Source organism: Engraulis encrasicolus, chromosome 1 (genome assembly GCF_034702125.1).
Source record: "Engraulis encrasicolus isolate BLACKSEA-1 chromosome 1, IST_EnEncr_1.0, whole genome shotgun sequence".
NCBI classification, from domain to species: Eukaryota; Metazoa; Chordata; class Actinopteri; order Clupeiformes; family Engraulidae; genus Engraulis; species Engraulis encrasicolus.
The window spans coordinates 29874583-29879582 of NC_085857.1; the positions used below are offsets into that span (position 1 = coordinate 29874583).

Sequence of the window (5000 nt, forward strand, 5' to 3'; positions counted from 1 at the left end):
ATGCATTTACTCAAAGCGACTTACGGTAAAAAAAAAGGACAAAGAATAAAGCTCCATATGTAGAGATACAGTAAGCAAGGCAATGTACGGCCTTTACTACAAAGATAATGCAGCACTACAGTTATGGGAGATCGCTGAACTCATTGCAAAGTTGCCCAACAGCATCGCAGAGCACTCACCTCATATTTTCTGAAACGCGAGCAGGGTTACTATACTACTACTATACTATATATCCCTCTAGACTACAGCTACAGTTACGGGAGGTCGCTGAACTAACTTCAAAGTTGCCCAACAACATTGCTGGGTACAACCAGCCCCAGCCCCACCTCAAAACTGCTGATGGCTGATAAGCAGAGCTGCAGGGAGATATGCAGGGAGGGTTACTGAGCGTGTACACCAGAGACTACCAAAGCAATCGAGTAGCGGCGGTCATGAAGGAAGAAATTACATCATGAATTTGCTGCCGGAAAGGTGGGAGATGTGCAAGCATATTGGCGTTACGAATTGCCCTTGTTCATTTCTATGGACATTTTCTTAAGTGGTTTGTCTCATGTTGAACATCTCTGGTACCAAGTTTGAGGTTGCAAATTAGCTATCTAGCTATAAACCTTCCATGTATTCACATCTGCAAGTTGTGTCATGGCTCTGCCATGTCATGTTTGTAACAATGTGCACTGCATTGTCCCTGCTAAATAAACTACAAATACAAGGACCGACCACGAGGCCATATGCTGTTCTAACGTCATTTAACCACTAGGCCACAGCTGCCTGAGCCCACATCATGCACTACAAATATCAGATGTAGGGCTAGGGAATCTAGAAATTGAGATCAAGGTCTAGAGCCCAGCTGTCTGTTACTCTCCCATTGGACATTTTTGTCCAGTACCAAGCCTAATTATCATCGACTTTCAAATCTCTTCAAGACTTGGTCTGACATAACAATTCACGTTTCCCAAACTGCATGGTTGACCCGCCTCCCTAGATTTGCTACTGGTTGACTGGTTTCTGACAAAGTGGGTGGAGTTCACGATTTTTCTGGAGATCAGAAACGATATTTACATCGCTCTTGGCCTGACTACAAAAGTAGAAGCAACACTGAAGGTGTTGCGTCACTAGGTGCGCATGGTCTGGCTAGTACCAACTTCAAGTAACCCCAGCCTCCTTCCTACAAGGACCAATCAAAAGGCTACGTGATGTACATGTACGTATTGACGTCAGTCAGAGGTGAACACCATGCACAGTGCATCTGCAAGCAGTCTGGAACTGGTAGCCATCTTGCTTTCATAGACAACAACTACCATGCAGTAACTTACCCACCCCGTATACCATATCTGACCATAGCTGTGGAAAGAAATCCATGAATTGGTTCCATTTTGCACTACAAACCAATTTTACCCTTTTAGTCCATTTAAATATATATTTTTAAATAATTTTTGTATGGCTACTTATGACTGACAGTCGGAACATCCAATAGAAAGAGAGACCCATCAGCACAGCGTCCCATTGGTCATTCATACTGTACCTGCAGGCAGGAGGAGGAGGAGGAGATGATTGCTTGGGCAGTCTTCAGCAGTAATTCCAAAGATCAGTTGAAGGGAGCATTTGTGGTCGTTCCCCTGAGACTGCATCCTCTTCTGGCCATGGATCCGGCACGCTAGCCAAGGGCCAGGCAGGACACAGAAACAGGGCTAGCCCAGGGCCAGTAAGCCCACGGACACAGGTGGGGTAACGGAAGGGGACACCTGGAAGACAGAACGAGAGAGAGCAAGATGAAGATGAGAGTGCTCCAGCTTTCAGTTAACCCATTGATGCCTAAGGCACCTGCAAAAAAGGGTGCTGAATGCCTGAGCCCTTTTTAAGAAAAGCTGCGCTCAGCCTATAAAAACCTAAATATCTCAGCTTCTGAAGCACATACAAATATGTACTAAGTTGCATTTAAACGCCAAGACCCATATCTTTCATTAGAATGTGCTCATTCATCTCAAACAAACAGAGATTTTTAATAAAGTTGTCTCAAATCTCATGAGCCTGAATGTTGCGTAATGACCCTCCAGGCGCCAGGGCCAATGTTGCACAACGCAACATCAGGCATCAATGGGTTAAAGACATTCCTCAGGGGACCAATTCTTGAGCAACAAAACCTATTTAAAAAAGACAACAAAAACACACTTAAAAGAACAACAAAAAACAACAACAATAGGTCTTGTTTTCTTAACAACAATGAAAAAGCCAACCTTAAAGTGTCATGTGTCTTGTGGTCACAAAACGTCTGAATTTTCAAACAAAAATGCCTTAGCAACAAAACGTCTTCTATTTTTTAACAACAAGGCTTTAGCAACAACAAAAACAGAGCAACAGGTGTCGGGTACCAGTTTCAAACAGCTGTTTGACAGACACGTCCCGTGAGTTCTACTGCCTCCAACCCGCGGTCGCCGAAGCGAGCAGAGAGGACAAAGGGATGATGACACAACACAGTCGGTTGACAAAAGAATTCTTAACGATCAAAAAACTATCTTTGATAATCAGGGTCGCTGACAGCTTTGGCTGGGCCCAGGACAAAGTCATCTGAAAGCACCCCCCAACGTCGCCTACCACCCCAACCCACAAACACAATACCATGGGCCCGGGACAAATTGAAGTAGGATACATGCATGTCGGCTGTGCCTACCTACCTACAATGAACCTAATTCAAACATTACCGGTGGTCAGAAAAAGAAGATAGAGGAGGAAAAGGCTTTGCTTGTGTAAGCCTATATAGCGCTTCTTAACGATTGAAAGACTATCTTTAATGACACCGGAGGTAGGGCCTACCTGCCTGCCAAACGGCCTACCACTAACATAACCTGCACTCTCAGCTGTTGACGTAACCATGGATACAGCTTTATGGGATGAAGGCAGTACTACAAGTAGTAAGCTTACTGCTACTACAAGGCAGAAGAAGAAGAAGAAGAAGAAGAAGAACAAGAACAAGAACAAGAACAAGAAGAAGAAGAAGAATTATTCAGGCTTTGCTTGTGTAGGCTTGGCAATTCTAAATGATGACACCCCTGAGGTAGGATGCAGTGAAGTGCAGTACCAGCTGTGTTTGGCCTACCAGGGCTCTTGTAAAGACCGAAATAAAACATAGATGAGAGAATGAAGCGAAGGACAGCACTCTTAAGAGCCCGAGACACAGGCAGAAGGGCTCGGCCCAAGATGTTAGTAGGCAAATAAACAAAGAAAACTCTGAGGAGTGCTGTCCTTCGCTTCAGTGCTCTGCACTGTCGGTTTTCACCGTGGTTACAGGATTGTGGATGAAGGCTCCAGTTCCTCTTGCACAAACATATCAGAGGCTGCAAGGAGGGAGACTTAGTAAGTACTCAGAGTAGGGCTGCACAATTAATCGAAAATAATCGAAAATCGTGATAAATTAGTGAAATCGAAGTTGAAATTTTAATCATGGCAATAGTGACCTATATTTTGAGAGCGTCCTTGAAGCCAGAACATATTGACAGGTGTTTCTGGCCAGAAATCTGTCTGCCTAAGTTTCATGCTATTGCCTTTACATAATTATTACGTTTAATTTTATTTTGCCCATCCCGTATATAATTCATTCTTGGTTATATTTCATCTTGTTATAATTTTCAAAAAAATCTGCGAAATTCAATAATCGTGATTAATAATCGTGATTACGATTTTGACCAAAATAATCGTGATTATGATTTTTTCCATAATCGTGCAGCCCTAACTCAGAGTGAGTGATACAGTAGAAATGTGTGTGCACTGCAGTGCAGACCGTGCCCCCAAAAATGTCGAGCCCCCTTAAAATAGCAGCGAGTGACGATGACGACACTGGTAGGCCGCCGCACGTAACAGCAACAGCTGTGCCAAGGCCACGACCCTAAGACCCAGGATAACTCTGGGACTTAACTTAAGCAAGGCATGGCACAGGCAATTTATTTGTGCAGCGTATTTCATACAGAGATACAAAAAATAACAAAAAATAAAGCAAATAAACAAATCCACTTAAAAGCAAAAGAAAGAACATAAGACAAATCTAAAATATCCAAAGTCAACAATTTGGAGTACTAAGAGAAAGCATCTACAAACTTTGTCTTTTTATCTGCTTTTAAAACGATCATCACTATGGGCAGTTTTTACATCCACTGAAAGCTGGTTCCAAAGCCTTGCTGGATAGCAGCTAAAGGCTGCCTCACCATACTTTTTATGCGCACCACTGTGTGCGAACGAGAGCACATACTTGCTGAAGAGCCATCAGAGCATGGTCACACGGTCACAATAATATGGCACACACACACACACACACACACACACACACACACACACACACACACACACACACACACACACACACTCTCTTTCACACATCTACACGCAGAAGTACACACTGAGAGACGATCAAACATAGACACAACACATGGTCGAATGCACACACACACACACACACACACACACACACACACACACACACACACACACACACACACGCACACACGCGCACACACACACACACACACACACACACACACACACACACACACACACACACACACACTTTTTAAGTGCACAACTGTGTGCGAACAAGAGCACATACTTGCTGAAGAGCCATCAACGCATGGTCACACTGTCACCGTCACAGTCTGTGAGGGGAGGTCTACAATACAAACGCTGCAACCACATGTGATGTGGATGGGTCATGTGTGATCAGATGTCAAAGTAAAAGTATAAGTAATACATACATGGTGTACATTAGCATGTGATACTGTATTACATTTTATCTTAATGTTTTTTAATGTTCTTTTTTAATCATGCATTTTAAACATGCATTTGTTAATCTTGTGAAGCACACTGAGTTGCACCTGTGTATGAAATGCGCTATAAAAATAAACTTGCCTTGCCTTGCCTTACATGGCTGTCACTGTACCCAATGAGGTAGATAGACTGTGTGTTGACGTTGAAAAAGCAACAAACCTAAAACGAAACTCAACCACAAATATAAT

The 5000-nt window shown here is 43.2% G+C and overlaps 1 protein-coding gene across 2 annotated transcripts in view; it reads right to left on the reverse strand.

Annotated features, from left to right (window-relative positions):
* LOC134450151 (N-acetyllactosaminide beta-1,3-N-acetylglucosaminyltransferase 2-like) overlaps positions 1-5000 on the reverse strand; it is a 31799-nt gene that overhangs the window by 17814 nt on the left and 8985 nt on the right. For both annotated transcript variants that reach the window (XM_063200016.1, XM_063200009.1), the window contains exon 2: positions 1523-1742. The gene's annotated coding sequence lies outside the window, so the exon portion shown is untranslated. The remainder of the gene's footprint in view (positions 1-1522; positions 1743-5000) is intronic.